Below are 21,251 nucleotides of genomic sequence, written 5' to 3'. Positions count from 1 at the left end.
AATTTAAGCAAAAATTGCAACACACTTTTTCATAATACTTTCAATTAAGGTCCATTAGAAAATGCAATTTCATTATTAAATGAATTGTATACAGAAAGTACTGTATCCAATGTAATTTCATTATTAAATCGTTTGTACACAGAAGGTACTGTATTAAAAAATAGTTTAAAATAATATTAGAAACAGATTATTTCCTTAGATGTCTCTTGAAAAGTGTTTTATTAGAGAAAGGGCTTCTGGAACTGTTTTATGAAGGGATAGGAAATAAGGTGTCACATTATTTTTTGTTAGGAATTATACCTGCAATGTAATGCAGATATAAACAAAGCTACACCTCTAGGGACATCCGTATATAACACATCAAGTACTGCTCTGGCTTTGTATACGTTTGAATGCCCTATTTTTATTCAAGGCCACGGCCGTTGAGCCAATCTATGTAAAACGGGGTTTTAGTTTTTCTTCTTTTCAAATAATCAATAGAGAAGTTAACAAATAACACTTAACCATTAGGCATAGTTATCACTTTACGGGTGACTAACCCTTCTCCTTGTTCTACTGACACCAACTTCACATCTACGACGTTGTTGTGTATTAATACTGTAAATAGAAATGCATTTGTTTACGTTGTCCTATTAGGATAAAATTAGACTTCTTCGACTTAACCGTACAATATTTGCGACAATCCTTCCTTGACACCTTGGAGACTACCTGTGCCATTGCCAATGTACACACTGTAGGCCAAAGTGACATTAACTAACCACTTTTGAGTGAACCAGTCTTCTCTGTTGTAGCAATCCTACAAATTTACTCCTATTGTACTTTCAAATCAACAATCAGGTGCACTTTTCTCTTTGAACTATCGCCCCATTACGGTCCGCACATTTAAAAAACATTATTACAGTTATTTAACACATGTCCCCAAAACCTTAAACCGGTATCCCGAATATAATTTGTGTCGCTATTAAAATGCCCTTACTTGTGTAATCTCTTGATCGCAATGTCCGTTTTTACCTACCTGCTAATGCTCTTAAACTGTCCCACAAATACACCAACTCCTACTTCTCAAAAACTCAAGTAACTGCCAGCAAAACTACCGGAAATTCGTTATATATAGGAGCCAATTCATTGGTCGAACAATACAGGAAAAGGCGGGTCATGGTTTGACTACAGCATGCTGGGATGTTAAAAAAAGTCGTTGTGTATATATGTCTGTCATTACCCGATCTGCGTGCGCAGGCATAGACATAGACTAACTAGACGCCTCATGACAAGCAGAATTGTACGTCAACGTCTCCGCCATATTGCGAGTGGCACTGCTGTGGAGTGAAGTAATGGATAAGATGCCTCATACATGTTATGCTTGGGATTTTACAAACCGCTGTACGCTCCAAACCAGATCCCCGGGGATTACATTTCAAAGGTAAGGCTGAACAATTGTTTTGGTTATATTTGGCCATTTGAATATCCCGTTTTATAAGCTTTACTTTAGCTTGGCTAGGCTAAGCTAGAAAAGCTATGAATTTATGTCCTCAAGTGAGCCTTCAAACAACGTTTTGGCTAAACGTATTTAGTCACTAACCATGTTCATTGTTGTTAGCTGTTAACATTTCTCAAACCTGATGTTTTTTCTCAAGGAGCACACTGAGGAAACACAATTTGAAATTGACAACCATCATTTTATGCTTATGTCTTTAGTTGTGTCTATTTTCCACAATCTAAGGCTACACCATATTGCCAGACTGAATACTCTCAAATTGCAGGATCTAAGTGAGCGAGAGGGAGTGTAAGTCTGTAGGAGATCAGTGAGGTAGGGGGAGCTTTAAATGTTAAGAGCAGTATTTTGTATTGTATTCTATAGTTAACAGGCAGCCAGTGAAGCTGAGAGAGAATATGGGAGGAATTATTTAATAATAATAATTTTTATAATTAATAATTGTCATTATTATTGTATAAATGGATATAAATAATTGCATGTAAACGATTCGACAAAATCTGTTATATGTAAACGATACTGTTGTAAACATCATTGTTGTTTCATCAGAAAACTCGGTTCCCACGTCTACCTGTATTAGTTTAAATGGCACTTTTGCCACTCGTAATAAGACTGACGTATCGTGTCGACTGGGAAACACAGTGAATTTGGCGTCTATTTATATACGTCTATGCCCGCAGGCGTATTGAAAGCCTAACATGCCGTAAAGTGTTCACGTATCCGTTAAACAGATTGGGCAGCACTGTAAAGTGTGTGATGACGTAGCCTTTCAATACGCACATGCACGCAGTGTCATTACCCGTTCTGCGTGTCTACCCGATTTGCGCGCGCAGGCGTATTGAAAGACTAACATGCCGTAAAGTGTTTACGCATGCGTTAAACAGATTGGGCGCACCGTAAAGTTTGTGATGACGTAGCATTTCAATACGCACGCGCATGCAGATCGAGCCGGCAACGGGAACCAGGAAGTGACACACACCGCATGCGCTTAATGAAAAAAACATTTAAAACAAAAAAAAAAATCACTTTACGGTGACGTTACGGTTTATTCATTTTAGTTCTACATTAGTTGACCATAATGAAAATATTCATCCTGCAAAATAAACAAAGCAGCCTTTGTGGCGTAACGTTGATGTCCAAGGCTCGATCACTGTAAGATAAACCTTATGTGCACACCTGATAAGCCCCAATTAGGGCGAACTACAAGCTGTGTACTATTTGTATTATTTGGCAGTTACTAATATATATATATATATATATATATATATATATATATATATATATATATATATATATATATATATATATATATATATATATAAGTATGTAGATATGTTATATAAAGTATGTAGTGTATTTACTTTCCCACTCACTAATAAATCATATAACGTTTCCTTTCGGTTTTGATCTATTGTTGCAATTTCCCTCTTATGTGCAAATTGTGTTTGTTTAAAAATATCTTTAGACATCAATTATTATTAATAAAATTGACATTTGTCTTAAGGCATTAGGTTTACAAAACCTAATGTAGCCAATCAGTTTTATAGAAATATATGGTCCTTTTTCAAAAAAAGAAAAGAATTAACACTGTGTTGCATTTCATTGTGCTGACTGTCCACTTGTTAAAATTCTTTAATTCGTTCTCAGTTGTGCAATTAGGTCAGATGCTGAAAAAATAAAGAGCATAAAGCCACCGGTTCAAATCCTCATTTATTCCAATGGCTATTAATCTTACAAAGAAGTTTAACTTTATATCCGCAGATTTAAATTAAGGAAGTGCGCTGTTATCACTTGAATCAATCTATTTGATCTTTTTTTTTTTTTTTTTTACAGTAAGTGCTTTGCTTTATTTGCTTATCATGCGCGGCCACGGCTACACCATTCACTGTGTGCCCAGCTTCCAGTGTGTGTGCGTCCACGGTGCCGTGCTCATCGCACCATGCCCCGCGCATGCGCACTTCACCAGAAGACACACACACATGGACACCTGGATGCACACAGGGGTTTTATTAAAGAGTATGTATATATATATATATATATATATATATATATATATATATATATATATATATATATATATATATATATATATATATATATACTGCTCAAAAATGAAAGGAACACTTTGAAAACACATCAGATCTCAATGGGAAAAGAAATCCTCCTGGATATCTATACTGATATAGACTGGGTAATGTGTTAGGAACGAAAGGATGCCACATCGCTTGATGGAAATGAAAATGATCAACCTACAGAGCCCTGAATTCAAAGACGCCAAAAATCAGAGTGAAAAAATTATGTGGCAGGCTAGTCCATTTTGCCAAAATTTAATTGCAGCAACTCAAAATTGTACGCAGCACTTTGTATGGCCCCTGTGTTCTTGTATACATGCCTGACAACATCGGTGCATGCTTCTAATGAGATGACAGATGGTGTTGTGGGGATCTCCTCCCAGATCTGGACCAGGGCATCACTGAGCTCCTGGACAGTCTGAGGTGCAACCTGGTGGCATTGGATGGACCAAAACATAATGTCCCAGAGGTGTTCCATTGGATTTAGGTCAGGAAAGTGTGGTGGCCAGTCAATGGTATCAATTCCTTCATCCTCCAGGAACTGCCTGCATACTCTCACCACATGAGGCCAGGAATTGTCGTGCACCAGGAGCCACTGTACCAGCATAGGGTCTGATAATGGGTCCAAGGATTTCATCCTGATGCCTAATGGCAGCCAAGGTGCCTTTGTCAAGCCTGTAGCAGTCTGTGTGACCCTCCATGGATATGCCTCCCCAGACAATCATTAACCCACCACCAAACTGCTCATGCTGAATGATGTTACAGGCAGCATAATGTTCTCCATGGCTTCTCCAGACCCTTTCACTTCTGTCACGTGCTCAGGGTGAACCTGCTCTCATCTGTAAAAAGCACAGGGCACCAGTGGTGCATCTGCCAATTCTGGTATTCTATGGCGAATGCCAATCCAGCTGCATGCTGCTGGGCAGTGAGCTCAGGGCCCATTAGAGGACATGGGGCCCTTGGGTCACCCTCATGAAGTCTTTCTGGTTGTTTGGTCAGAGACATTCACACCAGTGGCCTGCTGGAGGTCATTTTGTAGGGCTCTGGCAGTGCTCATCCTGTTCCTCCTTGCCCAAAGGAGCAGATACTGGTCCTGCTGATGGGTTATGGACCTTCTATGGCCCTCTCCAGCTCTCCTAGAGTAACTGCTTGTCTCCTAGAATCTCCTCCATGCCCTTGAGACTGTGCAGGGAGACACAGCAAACCTTCTGGCAATGATACGTATTGATGTGCCATCCTGGAGAAGTTGGACTACCTGTGCAACCTCTGTAGGGTCCAGGTATCGCCTCATGCTACCAGTAGTGACACTGACTGTAGCCAAATGCAAAACTAGTGAAGAAACAGTCAGAAAAGATGAGGAGGGAAAAATGTCAGTGGCCTCCACCTGTTAAACCATTCCTGTTTTGGGGGTCATCTCATTGTTGCCCTCTAGTGCATCTGTTGTTAATTTCATTAACACCACAGCAGCTGAAACTGATTAACAACCCCCTCTGCTACATAACTGACCAGATTAATATCCCATAAGTTTCATTGACTTTATGCTATACTCTGATTAAAAAGTGTTCCTTTAATTCTTTTGAGCAGTATATATATATATATATATATATATATAGTGGCGCAGTGGTAGCGCTGCTGCCTCGCAGTTAGGAGACCCGGGTTCGCTTCCCGGGTCCTCCCTGCGTGGAGTTTGCATGTTCTCCCGGTTTCCTCCCACAATCCAAAGACATGCAGGTTAAGTATAGATAAAAAAAAATATATATATATAATATGTATGTGTATATCTATACTAATAAAAGGCAAAGCCCTCACTGACTGACTCACTCACTCACTCACTCATTCACTCTTCACTAATTCTCTAACTTCCCGTGTAGGTAGAAGGCTGAAATTTGGCAGGCTCATTCCTTACAGGTTACTTACAAAAGTTAAGCAGGTTTCATTTCAAAATTCTACGCGTAACGGTCATAACTGAATCCTACTTATATACATACTGTATATACGTCCATAGCCTGTAGCTCGGTCGCTGTGTGAGGCGGCGTTGCGTCCCCCATCACCATGCCTCCCACGTAGTTGGCTGCCTGCCTATATTGCATCCCCCATTCCCACGCCTCCCACGTAATTGACTACCTGCCCATATAAGGCCGTCCGTCACTCCGGTCTCTTCATTCCCTTCTTTGCTTCGCCACGGTATTCACGTCTCAATGCTGATAACTGCAGCATTTTTATTTAATCCATGGCTTCTCCGCTGTTTTATTGTTCATTTATTCTGATTATAGTTATGGTGTAGGTATTTTAGACTTAGTTTACTGTTCAGGTACCCATTTTCTTGCGGCATTGCGTCCCCCATCACCACACCTCCCACGTAGTTGGCTGCCTGCCTATATTGCATCCCCCATCCCCACTCCTCCGACGTAATTGACTGCCTGCCCATTTAAGGCCGTCCTTCGCTCCGGTCTCTTCATTCCCCTCCTTGGTTCGCCACTGTATTCACATCTCCTTGCTGATAACTGCAGCCTTTTTATTTAATCCACAGCTTCTCTGCTGTTTTATTGTTCATTTATTACGATTTTAATAATATAATATATGATATATGCATGTATCCGTGACCCTGTAGTTAGGATATAGTGGGTTTGATAATGGATGGATATATGTATGTATGTATGTATGTATGTGTTAAAGTATGTAACTTAGAGATGTAAAAGAAGACACAAGATGTTAGTAGAACTAGAAGTATAATTAAACAATTAAATTTAAAACCCTTTTACAATTCTTACTTCAAGTTTTCCAAAGAACAAAACATTGACTCAAGACATTTAGAAAGAGTATTGCAAGAATTGGCAGTTTTAAAGTATTCACTTTTGTGAACAAAAATTCATCTTTTTCTTCCTAAAATAATTACATAAAAAACAAGGAGGTCAGGCAAAAGTGTTCAGTTGAGAAATTTTTTATGCACCCATTGGCATATGCCAGACCAAAGAAGCATTACAACAAGCCACAAAAAATGATCATTTGTTTCATTGTCATTGGAAAAAGCAGACTCAAAGTCAATTCAAAACCAAACTTCTGTCAAAGTAATTCTTTAGAATATTCTTTTATGGTTTTCTTTACCTTTAGAATTAATAAAGGAGTATGTGCTAAAATAGCCATAACGGTCAAATTATATTGTTCTTGATTACAGTTAAATATATATATATATATATATATATATAACTGTAATCAAGAACAATATAATTTGACCGTTATGGTTATATTTTTTATTTATATATATATATATATATATAAATCTTTTTATAAATCACTCTGTTTTCTTTATTATCTAATAAATGTATTTGGGATGAGATTGTTTTTCCATCCAGATATTATTGTGCATGGCAGCATAGTGGCACAGTGGGTAGTGCTGCTGCCTCGCAGTTCGCTTCCCGGGTCCTCCCTGCATGGAGTTTGCATGTTGTCCCTGTGTCTGTGTGGGTTTCCTCTGGGTACTCCAGTTTCCTCCCACAGTCCAAAGATATGCAGGTTAGGTGCATTGGCGTTTCTAAATCATCCCTAGTGTGTGCTTGGTGTGTGCGTACGCGCCCTGCGGTGAGCTGACGCCGTGCCCAGGGTTTGTTTCTTGCCTTGCGCCCTGTGTTAGCTGGGATTGGCTCCAGCAAACCCCCGTGACCCTGTAGTTAGGATATAGCCAGTTGGATAATGGATGGATGGATATTAATGTGCAGAAATGTGTATTGAACTACAGTATAAAAAGGTTTATTGCCTCCTTTGTGTTCAAATATTTCTGTAGTGAAACAACCTTTGATAGAAAAAATAATGTGAAAAAATACTGTTAGCTAAAAAGCTTTTCAACCACTTTTTTGGAGGATTACTGTAAATGGTGGACACCAACATTGAAATATTAACTAGAAAATTAGATGAGCAGCAATCTTCTTTTATGAATAAAATTATTACTTTTAAATGTAGGAAATAAAGTTATTTTAATTTTTATGCAAGAATTAGATGCATAATGTGGTGCAGTAAAAGGGCTAGAAGTAGCCACTGGAATTGCTGAGGTGCAAAACCACTGTTCCCCATTTTAATTCTCACAAAAATCCTTTTTTTTAATAAGAAACAAAAATTAGGGCTACTATATTCACCAACAGAAAGTCCCTACAAAATATTGCCTACAGGCTAGATAGAGAAAGAGTTCTCTGTGGGTATCTCCATTCCGTCTATGGTTCACTATAAGACTAAATGTCTTCTCCCGTCACCAGTGGGATTTATAGTGTGTGGACCCAAAGGAGCACAAACAATTTCCCTCATTGGGTGTCTTCTTCCATGATGCGGTTGGGATAAGAGAGGAAAATGTTAGCACCAGCACCCTCTCTCAACCTGAAAAGGTATTACATACCTGAAAGGAGCTTGGAAAGAGGTCCTCAGACGCATGCCTGACAATGAATATATTCCCAAACTCACTATTGGAAAAGAATGAAAAATAAATGCATACTACACTAAGTCAAAGGCCATGTAAAAGAAAGGGACTAAAATGAATTAATCATTTTCAATTAATCATGATAAATTAAAAGGTTCAGACTCAAATATTATCATGGATAGATCTACCCTTCTTGTAAAGGAGGTCACGGTGGGCTGAAATCTCATTAGGGTTGTTTTGTCATACCTGTCCTGGTTGGGAAGCCAAAAGAATGGAAGGACTGTGGGAATCTGAAGTGCTGATTGGGCCCTAGTTGCCACTGAAGTGAGCTGACCGGTACAGGCTACCCCATGACTTGGAGGTTCCACCTGTCCCCAAAAGTGTTTTGGGGGCATGTTTAAAGTGTACTGGAAATATTCCTGGGTCAACCTTCAAAATATGCTTTCCTTCTTTAGCCAGATGTGTTAGAGTCAGGAGTGGAGTAGGACATAAAGTGGTGGAGGAGAAGGAGGAGGATTAGGATGATGAAGAGGAAGAGGTGGAAAAACAAGATTACTCTGTGTGTGTGAAAATTACTGTCTTGTGAAGAAAGTTTGTTCTTGAAATGTTTTTTTGTTTAATTACTAATGCTTATATTAATTTTGTTGTTTGTTTATTCATGTAATATTTATTATTTAGTGTGAGAAATTGCTCTAACAAGTCCCTTGTATTTTAGGTGGTTTCCCAAGAAGCCAGGCATCCAGTGCATCTCCCTCTAGGGACTTCCCCCAGCACTATAAAGGATGAGCAGACAGGCAGGTAAATATGGTACATTGTAGTGGGCGTTAGTAAGTTCTCTTGTGTTTTGCTTATTGTTATTATTATACAGACAAATTTAATCAGCAGTTCGAATGGAGGGGAGCAGCTCATCCACCAACTAAGAACTACACAGAAAAAGTATTTGGATTGAGACTTGATACCATGCAGAGGCAGCATCACCAGGCACTGTTCTCTAGCAGACCTGAGTAGGCGAGAAGGAGCATAGCACCTCACCAGTGTCTCCGTTTACACAGGTGCTGACCCACTGATTACTCTGTAGGCAAGCATCCTGATGTGTGCTGCTACAGGGAGCCAATGCAGCAACCTGAAAAGAGGAATGACATATGCCTGTCTCGGCTGGTTAAATGCAAGATGTACCATTGCATTCTGGACCATCTGCAGTGGTTTGACAGCACATGCAGGTAACTCCTGCTACAAGCTACTTGCAGTAGTCTAGGTGCGACAAGACCAAATCCTGGACCAGAAGTTGTGCTATCAGATAATGTTTGATCTTGCAAATGTTCTACAGTGTGAACCTGCATGAATGAGAAACACCACCCCAAGGTTGCGTACTGACTTGACAGGTGTTAGCGACAGTGAGCCAAGCTGAGCCACAGAGATGGGGAGTTTGACAGACTAGCTGGCTGGGATTATTTATAAAGATTTTTCATTTGCTCTTTTCATCTCTTAGCCAAGGGTTTACAGTCATCCATTTTCAAGATGAGCATTTTTGATGTATTGGGACATTTAAGAATATATTTTTGAATATGATTTATAAGTGCATTTTGCCTCCAATGTAGGCTCTAACGTAGGTCGAAGCTAATATTTCTTGGTGGATCTAGGCTGTATTTGTCTGCACCCCCTTTGGTCAAATTGGTAAAGATTCTAGCCTACTTTCCTGTCCATTTTGGAGGCATAATACCACTTTGACCATTTCAGGTGAGTGGATCACTACACTTTTGTCTACATTGCCATAAAACCTGACTCTGTTTCACTTTTTGTCCTGAATTGTGCAATCTGTGTTTAATAATGTGATACATTTTCTGCCAATATATGATCCTTAAGGCTTGGGGAATTGTTGAATTATCAATATTATACTTCAATTGCCTGTGGTGGGCTGGCGTCCTGCCTGGGGTTTGTTTCCTGCCTTGTGCCCTGTGCTGGCAGGGATTGGCTCCAGCAAACCCCCGTGACCCTGTGTTAGGATATAGTGGGTTGGATAATGGATGGATGGATACTTCAACTGCTGATACACAATTTTAAAAATTTTACTAAACATATGTATAAAAATTGTCTGTTGATGTACACCATCAGAATGGGAAGATTTACCTAGCTGGTCAGGTCCGATCAGGATGGAGAACATACACTGGTACAGCGTGTCGCTGCGCCCACCACATGACAAAACAGCTTGGGATCCCAGTTGGCAACCCCCCAAACAGACACACGGTCCAGTCCCACCCTCTGGTAATGACCATCTATTGTATCTGTCACAGCCAGGTGTTACATGGGTGTCCCCTTGGCCTGGTCCAGCCACTGAAGCCGGATCACCCTTGAGGAGTCATGCCACATAGCCATAGTCCCATAACTGATGCTCCCTCACAATGTAGCTAAAGTGCCTCATTCGGAACTCCATGAGCAGCCGCTCATTTGACACAAAGTCAAACCAGTGGTACTCAAGGTTTGTCTAAAGAGAGGCAGTACTGAAGGAGTCCAGTCTTTGTCTCAGGTCGCTAGATAGCATCCATGTCTCGCAAGCATATAGCAAAACAAGAATCACCAGGGGCCTCATGTATAACGCTGTGCGTAGAATTCGCACTATAACATGACGTAAGCACAAAAGCCGAAATGTGCTTACACACAGAAAATTCCAGATGCAGGAATCTGTGCATAATCCAACTTCCGCGTTCTTCTGCTCAATAAATCCCTATCAGCGTGAAAACTAACGCACGTGCACGTGCCTTCTGTCCCGCCCCATCTCCTCCCAGAATTATGCCTCTTTGAATATGTAAATCAATATAAATAGACATTAAGCTCAGCGTTCTGTGAAAAGGCAATGGCAAAAGCAAGAGGGAAAAATAAGAATTTCAGCGAATACCAAGTGGAGGCAAAGAAAAAAGTACTATTTGTTGGTTTACAGTGGTATAATCAACAAAAGGAAGCTGATCAAGTGACATAGCGTGTTGGAGAAACAAGCTCCAGTTCACAAAGTTGCATAGTGCCTGACATAAAAAAGAAGTTGTCACATATCAAAGTCGCCGTGAAAAGGTGAGACGTAGCCCACACTCTGAGTGTCATATGGAAGCTTATAATTTTTTATTTATTTATTTATTTTTTTATACCGTGTCCTGTTCGGCTGTGAAGCAATCAGAATTGATGTCTGAATGCTGGCGACTAGCCTTACAGCTTTTCTCTCAGGTGGAGCGTTACAGCTTCTGCTGACGTCACGCCTGATACCAAAACTTTATTAAAAATATTTTCAGATGTTTTTAAGATTCAAACCGGACACGGAGACAAAAGTGAAAGAAAAAGAAGAGAGAGAAGGAAGAGATGGAGGTAAAGGGGGAAGGGGGAGTTTTCGTATAGAATAAACAATAAATGAACCAGAATCCGCTTCTAGACCTGCAGAAAGAGAGGGGGGAGAAAAAAAAAACCACAAGACAAAAACATTGCTGCATCAGCTACATGAAGATATATAAAAGTAAAAATGTTTGCTGACAATCATACAGTAATTATTACTAAGGCATTTAGGGCCAACCACAACCTTAGGTCATGTGCTGAAGATGTCCAAGTCATACTTATGAAATCACCATGTGAGCACCTGTGTGCGTACGCACGCTTGTATGTGTAAGGTTTCTCTATAGGAGCATCCAATAGTGAGTGTGAAGGGCCACAGACCTGCCCCAAAAACGTGCGGAAGATGGAGGGAGTTCCAAGCCCAGAGATCCAGAGGTCACCCCAGAGCGCGGAGACCCCAGGGAGGCCGTCACCAGAGAAGCCCCAACCCCCACTCGAGAGGCGCAGAGGATCACCCGGGGGGCCACAACCAGCAGCCGGCAGAGTCCCGGGAGATATCAACGGCAAAGCCTCAGGCCCGCCCGCAGCCGCTCACCCCCGAGTCGGCCGGGCCCGGAACCCAGCAGCCCGGGACCCAAGGGCGACACACCCCGCCGAGGACCCAGCAGAGCCCAGGGAACCAGATCTCACCAGGCAGCCACCGGGAGCGACCAGACAGATGCTTAAGGCAGGGGGAGGGTAGGCAAAGATGTTGTAGTATTGCCAGGTGTCCCAGGAGAGGGGAGGAGTCCAAAACCCCACCTGACATATACAGTCACACACAAACACAGTCATACACTCCCTCCCTCATGCTCTCACATACACATACAACCCAAGACTTACAAGGATGTACGCCAGACACCCATTCACACTCCCCATACACACCCCACTAACTCTGGTCCCGGTGCTGCCGTACCTGAGGTACAACCATTCCCGGACGCCAGAGCTAGCCCCGTTCCGCAGGGGTAATAGTGAGCAGGCACCCCTGTCCAACGCAGAGCAAAGCAACCCACCACTCCAGACCACAGGCAGACGGCCAGCTCCCACTCCTAGCCTCCAGCCCCGGGCAGCTAACTGAGAACAGAGGTGTAATAAGACCTCTAGTCTCCCTCCGCCTGCTCTAATGTAATGTTGGTGTGTGTTGATAAGGTGCATTTTGTGGTTGGGGGCGCGGGCAGTGCCGGCACCATGTGGCCTACACCAGCTGATGCCAACACACAGCCCCACTTCCCCCCCAAAACTCTCCTTGACTAGGTGCAAAGCTTATTAGGGTACAGTGAGAAAAAAATGCACAGAGTAGGAAAAAAAGCACGAAATGTTAACTTTAATCTTGAAATATCCACTTTAATCACGTAGTTTATTTTGTCATTAAAGTAGAACAAAAACTTCATCTTAAAATCATTTAATTTACTAGTTTCTCATATCCCATCGTAACTAAAGTAGCACGTTAAATGTTTTGTTTTGTAATTGATATTCAATGTGCTGTATGTGTGTGAATCACTACGTGCTTCCGTTCTTTCTCTTTCTCCGACAGGACACAGAATCCATTACATTCGTGATATTACAGCTCTCTAAATAATTAAAATACTAAGATGTATATGTGATATAATTTTCATTATGATTGGAATGAAAGCATGTTATTAAGAACATGATGGCGCAGTGATTGTTCATGTCTCATACAAGATGCTGCTGCGCCATGCGCGACCTTTGATGAAATAATTTATTGTAGCAGTACTGTCTCTTTCAAACATACTATCCTTCAATTCTTGTCCTTACTTTTCTTTCCCCAAATACCCAATCGCCACACAATCAGCTCTGTAATAGACGTTAAGCCCTCTGTAAGCTTACAACGACGATTCTTCAAAACTTTTAAGGAACATTGAAATATCTTCATAGTACGTGTTTAATTATTCTGTCCATCTATCCTTCCAGTGTCGAGCCAGTCTCAGCAAATATACAGCACGAGGCAGGAACAATATGTGAACATGCAAGCGCTGCGGCACCGTGTCCTCACCAATACAGATTATTTAAATGAAGTTAAAGTTTTATCTGTATAATATAATCAACGTATTTTGCTGCATTTCATCTTACAAATGATACCGTCATCATATGTCAAAACGCGCTTTATAAAGTGGCACAGGTTGTGTAATATTATAACTGTTGTGCAAGTTTACAGTGGGGTAATTGTACTTATAAGTACAAACAGTTCTACAAGGAACAATTGATTGAGTGCATTTATAGTTCTTGGGATGAAACTGTTTCTCAACCGCAAGGTCCGTACAGGAAAGGCTTTGAAACGTTTTGCTGTGGCTGAGGCAGTGTTGGCTTGATGCTGTATACCTATAATTCTCTTTCCGATCAGCTGCTGCTGTGATTCCCCACTCAGATACAGTCATATAAATACTCTGAGTGGTGCAGTGAGAGTAATATGGAAAAAGATGATCCGCTGTGGCAACCCTTAAAGGGAGCAGCTGAAAGAAGAAAAAGGTGCAGTGAGATGAACAACGCTAAAGCAGTTATGGTATTTTGAATACTATGGCTATTACCTGGACCATTATATTCTTACAAGTTAATTACAATCAGATGCATTACACTAATAAACAATATGCGGTTAGTTTCAGTGTATTTATAAAGCCGTGTCAGGTAAATAAAGAGTAACCACACAGGAACAGTAGCACTGCTTTGACGCTGGGTGCCGCCAGTCTGCAAAACCGAGCAGAGAACTTGCATACTACAAGGTATGAGGTACAGTGGAAAAGTGAGTGGCTTTATGCCAAGTGTAGGTTTTATACATCGCGATTTGAACATGGAAAAGTTCTTACGCAACATTTCCGTGCATACACACCGTTCATACATGAGGCCCCAGGACTCTAAAGACTTGGGGCCCTCATGTATAACGCCGTGCGTAGAACTCACACTATAACATGGTGTAAGCACAAAAGTGGTAATGTGTGTATGCACAGAAAAATCCAGATGCATAAATCTGTGCATTCACCAACTTCCATGTTCTTCCGCTACATAAATCTCGATCAGCTTGAAACGTAACGCACGTGCCTGCTGCCCCACCCCAACTCCTCCCAAAATTATGCCTCTTTGAATATGCAAATCAATATAAATAGCCCTTAAACTCAGTGTTCTGTGAAAAGGCAATGGCAAAAGCATGAGGGAAAATAGAATTTCAGCGAATACCAAGTGAAAAACGTACTATTTTTTGGTTTAAACAGTGATATAAACAACAATGGAAGTTGATCAAGTGACATAGCGTGTCGTAGAAACTCGAAAGCTCAAGTTCACAAAATCGCACAGTGCCTGAAATAAAAAAGAACTTGTCAGATATCAAAGTCACCGTGAAAGGGCAAGTTGTAGCCCACCGTCTAAGTGTCATATTAGGGTACAGAGAAAACAAAAAGGCACACAGTAGGAAAAAAAGCACGAAATGTCATCTTTAATCTCAAAATTTCCACTTTAATCATGTAGTTTATTTTTTCATTAAAGTAGAACATCATAAACTTCATCTTAATTTACTAGTTTCTCAAATCCCATCATAACTAAAGTAGCCCGTTAAATGCTTTGTTTTGTATTTGATCTTCTATGTGCTCTATGTTTGTGCTTCTGGGCTTTCTCTTCCTCCGACAGGACACAGAATCCATTACATTCATAATATATTACAGCTGAATAACTAAAATACTGAGATGTATACGTGATATCATTTTCATGATGATAGGAGTTAAAGCATGTTATTAAACATGGGAACACGGTGGTGCAGTGATTGTTCATGTCTCACGCAAGATGCTTGCTGCGCCATGCATGACCTTCGATGAAATACTTTATTGTAGCAGTAATGTCTCTTTCAAACGTACTAACCTCAAATTCCTGTCCTTACTTTTCTTTCTCCAAATAATATGGAAAAATATGATCTGTTGTGGCAACCCCTTACGGGAGCAGCTGAAAGAAGAAGAAGAAGGTGCAGTGAGAGCAACAACACTAAAGTAGCTATTGTATTTAGAATAGTTTGACCATTCTGTGGACCATTATATTTTTACAGGTTAATTACAATCAGATGCATTAAACTAATAAACAATATGCGGTTAATTTCAATGTATTTATAAAGCCGCGTCAGGGATGTGGATCTGAAAAAGAAAGGGTAACTACACAGGAACAGTAGCATTGCTTTGACGCTGGGTGCTGCCAGTCTGCAAAACCGAGAGCAGAACTTGCGTACGACAGGGTATGAGCTACCGTGGAAATGTGCGTGGCTTTATGCCAAGTTTATGTTTTACACATCACGATTTGAATGTGAAAATGTTCTTCTGCAACATTTTTGTGCATACGCACCGTTTATACATGAGGCCCCTGGACTTTAGTCCTTTTGCAGAGATATTAAGACCACCCCACCCCATTCCAGCAACCTCATGACCTCCGATGCTCTCCCAATCCATCTGCTGACTTCATAGGAAATTTTAAGAAACATAAAAGTTAAGGCAGTTTTACTAATCCCACATTACATTTTAATAATGTGGCCAGTGCAATGCAAGTCCTGTTGGATGTTGGACGTTTTAGATGATGGTTTGGAAGAGCCAGTTGTCTATGAGGGCTACATCTGCAGGAGATGCCAGCTGATCCAGCACCTCGAGCTCAGGGTCGCTGAACTGGAGGAGGAGTTGGCTGACCTGCATTGTAATGGAGAATTGGCGGACTTGGCCCAAGTGTCCTTTAGAGAGAGAGTGTCGCGGGAGGAGATTCCAGACCAGACAGGTAGAAATAGGTGGGTCACGGTCACAAGGCATAAGGTAAAGGGTGCACATTGTCCGGGGGCGTCAACCCCAGAATTAGAAGTGTCAAACTGTTACCATGTCCTTGCGGAGCTGGACGGTGTTTCTGATAATTCTGAGGTGGTAGGCAGGGATGAGGAGCCCCAACGGGCCGCTTCAAAACCAGTTCCCAAAAAAAGAGAGGTAGTAATAGTTGGGGACTCAATCACTTAGGAGGATTGAAGTGTGGAGACAGTTGAGGAACAATGGAAAAGGTTTAAAAATGTTTTGCATGTAATGCAGGACAGATACATACCTAAATTTGGAATTAAAAGGAAATTAAAAAAAGAAGTTGCATAGGAAAAAACTGCTTTATAAGGCATACTAGTGGGCTCCGCCCACTGTTTGCTTCGCATACCCACCCCCGTGTGTGGTTTACTGGATATACAACTTAAAGAGATTGTTATTTTCATGGTAATTGTTACATATGCAATATTTTCACTTTTACTTTAAAAACTTTTGTAAAAACAATACTTGTCCTTTATTTCCGGCCCTGTATAACGCTGTTCGCGTTGTGAAGGGTGGGGGAGGCTGAACGCACGCTAAGGATATGTAGTCGGATCATCTGCAACCATTAAGAAGGATATCAGGAAGGCTAAAAGACAGTTGGAAAGGAATATAGCAGATAAGACAAAAGATGACTCTAAGAGATTCTTTCAGTATTTTAGTAGTAAAAGAATAGTCAAGGAGGAGGTGAAATGCATCAGAAATAGTAAAGGGGAATTAAAAGATATAGACAATGAAATAGTGGATTCCCCAAACTTACCTTTTTCTAAGGTGTTCACAAGTGAGCAAGTGGATAAACTCCCAGAGTAAACGTGACTACTAAGAAGGTACTGAGGGATTTGGAAATTGCAGAGGGAGAAGTGTTGCTCAGATTAAATAAGCTGAAATCAAACAAATCACCAGGACCAGATAATATTTATCCTCAAGTTCTTAAGGAGGCTAGTAAGTACATATATAAACCCTTGACACATATTTTTAGGAAGTCATTGCGCACTAGAGAGATTCCAAAGAACTGGGAAATGGCAAATATCACCCCATTATATAAAGAGGGAGACAGGGCAGAGCCAAGCAACTATAGGCCAGTAAGCTTAACATGCATCACAGGAAAATTAATGGAAGGAATTATTAAGGAAAAGATTGAGCAACACCTGGCAAGGACAGGAGTTATTCTGAACAGTCAGCATGGGTTCAGAAGAGGGAGGTCGTATTATGAGAAGGATTTAGGAGTCATAGTGGACTCTAAGCTATCGACTTCCCGACAGTATTCAGAAGCCATTAAGAAGGCTAACAGAATGTTAGATTATATAACACGATGTGTGGAGTACAAGTCCAAGGAGGTTATGCTCAACCTTTATAATGCACTGGTTAGGCCTCATCTCGAGTACTATGTGCAGTTTTGGTCTCCATGCTATAAAAAGGACATAGCAGCGCTAGAAAAGGTCCAGAGAAGAGCGACTAGGCTGATTCTAGGGCTACAGGGGTTGAATTATGAGGAAAAATTAAAAGAGCTGAGCCTATATAGTTTAAGCAAAAGAAGATTAAGAGGTGACATGATTGAAGTGTTTAAAATTATGAAGGGAATCAGTACAGTGGATCGAGACTGTTATTTTAAAATGAGTTCATCAAGAACATGGGGACACAGTTGGAAACTTGTTAAGGGTAAATTTCGCACAAACATTAGGCAGTTTTTCTTTACACAAAGAATGATAAACACTTGGAATAAGCTACCAAGTAGTGTGGTAGACAGTAAGATGTTAGGTACTTTCAAAACCCGACTTGATTTTTTTTTGGAAGGAATAAGTGGATAGGACTGGCGAGCTTTGTTGGGCTGAATGGCCCGTTCTCGTCTAGAGTGTTCTAAGAGTCATCAGACACATGAATGTTGCTGCTGATGTAAGTAAGCCTCTTGATGAGGTTGACATGCCTTCCACAGACAGACAGACTGCTGATGGCTGTGCCTAAGCAGTCATTAAAGGCCTGGTACTTGTGCAATCTAAATGAGATTGGGTGGTTCACATCTAATTGGAGGATCATCCTCAAGATCCGTAGACCCAGAGATGTCCGTCCTAGCCAGAGGATCAGCTTTAAACACCTGCTCAAAGTAGCTGGCCCAGCAGGTCACAACTGCAGTATCATCCATAAGGACCGTTCCATAACCCCCGACTATGACTCTCCGAAGAACAGATTAGTATGTGTGTAATGCTTCAATTACTGTGTAAGCAGGTCGTGGGTCACTAGACCATAGATGGTATGTCTCTTGCTCACAGATTCATTTGCCAAATACCCCCTTTCTGCCCTCTGAGCCCTCAAAGCTATACTTATCAGTTCCCAGTACAGACTGGAGTTGCCATCAAGCTGTATGCTGTGACTTCTTTCAATGATATCCAGGATGCTCTGCGAGATGAAACACCTCCTTCTGGTAACACAGGCAACACCAACACAACCCTCAGCAACCTTCAGGGTCTACACATGGAAGGTCTGCCACATCAAATTAGGATTGGCAGTCACACTAAAGTCTACAAGTTCCTCACACAAACTGCGTGCAGACTCATTGGAAACAGCCTGATCTTAGAGACTGGCCAAGTCCAGCCTCATTCTCCTAGTAGGTGGTAGTCTATTGCATCTAAGCTGGATCTTCAGAGTAGCAACAACAAGTCTGTGATCAGAATTCAAAAACTGGGTATTTTATATTGACCCTGCAGTTCTGTAGGAGCCTCCAGTGTCTGTCCATGAGAATGTAATTGATCTCCTTCATCACACCACCACTATTGGAGTACCCAGTCCAATGATGTGGCACAGGGCGTGGGAAACAGGTTCCAGCGATCCACAGCCCCAGATCTTTTGCAAAGTCAAGGAACATGGAGCCACTTTCACCACGGTAGCCAGACCCATTGGGACCAACACAATCCTCATAGCTGATAGCTCAGTGCTGATTGTGTGCGTATTGAAGTCAGTGTCATCCAGGGGGCACCCATCAACCACGAATCGCAATTGCAAATAAAATGTCTCCCTCACCGAGGCATCACTCACCGTGGTCAGAGCATACACTGAGACAACAGACAAGGCACCCAGATAGTGCCTTAATCTGAGTCTCATAATATACATGTTGAAAGGAGTGACATCAGACACAAACAGAAGGAGCTGAACCACCACAGCAACAGCTACTTCCTGAGTATGATGGCCATCAGAGTGACCAGACCAATAAAAGGTGTACCAACTTACAGAGATCTGACCAGTCCCATGTCTGCACACCTTAGAGAGTACTGCCACTGAAATGTAGAGTTTACGAAGTTCCTCCAACAGCAAGGATAAGATGATCATCATGCTGGAGAGACAAACACGTTCCACATGCCTACCTGTTTGGGCCATCTCAAATTGGGACCTGGATGCTGCTGTGCAGCAGGTGATGCCTCAACACCACAACAATTCTGATCCCCAGCAGGCATGACCCCATTGTTGGCTCTCAGTTTAGATTCCTCCAGGAATGAGGCTCCCAAGGGCTTTCCCTATCCCCTTAATAGTAGCTGGTAACATAGTATCTATGGAGCTACTCCCACTTAGAGCAGAAAGGAGTCTTTTCTGCTATTTTGGAGCTGTGTTAAGTTTTTATAGTGGCTGAGTGCCAATCCTGCACCAGTCCCCAAGTTTTCCTTGCAAGGTGGAGGACCACTTACAGAGCTGGATGCAGTTTAACTCTATACCCAGGACAGGATACCCTGGATTTACCTAACAATATACATTATAGGGTAATTTAAATTTCCTCATGTTTGAAATTCATGACACAAATTCTACACAATCCTTATCAAGGGGCAGGGAGAAAATCTTTTATAGTGTTTCAGAAAGCATTAGAATTATGGTTAGAGTAGGATGAAGAGTGTAATTCACTGTAGATCTTTCTTTGTCTTGTTCGAAATATACTATGCTTTTTTTATTAACAAGTAATATTTTCATAGCATTTCCCGACAGCTTTTCCAACTAGAAATGTGAATAAAACTGCAAAAATATTTAGCTGATTTCAGGCTGAAAACCAATTTTAGAATAAAAAAATGGTTAGCATCAAAGCCCTATCCCCTCCTACCCTTACTCCCAATCACAATGCACTTTACAGAGAAAGCAAGATTTCAAAATAGCTTCCTTATCAAATTGCAGATTGATTCACTTTTGCACTGCTGAATCAAATAAAATGTAATGAAGTGCTCACTGATAGACCAGGTAAAATTGGTTTTTGGAATGCTTCCTTGCTGGACCTCTGTGGAAGAATAGCTTTAGGGTAACATAGCATTCATCTTTAAGAAATAGCATAAAAGGTTAATAAATGTCGGAAACGAGATAAAGATCAAGTGAACAACAAAATGTACACTTAAATATAAGATTTGGTTTATGAAAAATACTGAGATGGTCAAGTAAATAAAGAATGTACCAGAAGAAAGGCTGATGTATTATACAAAATGTATTGAAGGATGACTAAGAAATCAGCAAATGTCCTATAAACTAGAATGGACAATTGTTACATGAACAGAAATTTCAAGGGTTGTGGCACAGCTCAAACGTATAAGAAGAACCAGAATATAATATGAAAGACTTTTATTTTATATAAATCATTTGGGTGTAAGCCAATGAACCAACCAGAGTAAAATGTATGCATTGATTGACACTATATGTAAATTCAACAGTTTATAAAATTAACCTCTATTCTTTGTTTTTCTGACCATTCTGATCATTCTGACCGTGCTATAACAGACTGCTTTCGAAGAATGCTCGCTCCAAGGCATTTTGCCTGGGAGTCATTAAAAGATATAATGAACAGCTTTTGTCCAGTCTGATTACAGATTTGTCATATTAGAGGATAATTCTTTCATTAATAAGATGTTAAATTTCGACCACACCTCCCAATTCTATGCACTCTGATGATGCACACTATCAGAACTTATAAAAATAGTAAGTGCTACCACACTGCCAGTTAGACTTTGGAACACAGACATGGAAGGCTCTTTTCATCAGATTGGCTGGCCCAGCACTGACTCCGCTGTAGAATGGCCAATAAAGAAGAGGCGGCTAGTTGGCCACAGTTTCCAGAAACCTGACTGTGTCTTGCTTGTCTAACTCCTTTTCTA

The 21,251-nt window shown here is 41.0% G+C and overlaps 1 protein-coding gene and 1 long non-coding RNA gene across 3 annotated transcripts in view; one reads left to right on the top strand and one right to left on the bottom strand.

Annotated features, from left to right (window-relative positions):
- The window catches only part of LOC120518211 (alpha-taxilin-like), a 152,004-nt gene extending 150,906 nt beyond the window's left edge, over positions 1-1,098 (bottom strand). The window contains exon 1 of the mRNA XM_039740878.1: positions 1,016-1,098. The gene's annotated coding sequence lies outside the window, so the exon portion shown is untranslated. The remainder of the gene's footprint in view (positions 1-1,015) is intronic.
- Positions 1,099-1,215: 117 nt separating this feature from the next.
- Positions 1,216-21,251, top strand: part of LOC120517605 — a 32,409-nt gene continuing 12,373 nt past the window's right edge. For both annotated transcript variants that reach the window (XR_005631064.1, XR_005631063.1), the window contains exons 1-2: positions 1,216-1,420; positions 8,685-8,767. This is a non-coding gene — a long non-coding RNA (uncharacterized LOC120517605). The remainder of the gene's footprint in view (positions 1,421-8,684; positions 8,768-21,251) is intronic.

The sequence above is a fragment of the Polypterus senegalus genome, chromosome 17 (genome assembly GCF_016835505.1).
Source record: "Polypterus senegalus isolate Bchr_013 chromosome 17, ASM1683550v1, whole genome shotgun sequence".
Classification (NCBI taxonomy): Eukaryota; Metazoa; Chordata; class Cladistia; order Polypteriformes; family Polypteridae; genus Polypterus; species Polypterus senegalus.
Note: the sequence above shows the minus strand (reverse complement) of the source record. Positions and strands in the feature narration are given on the sequence as shown.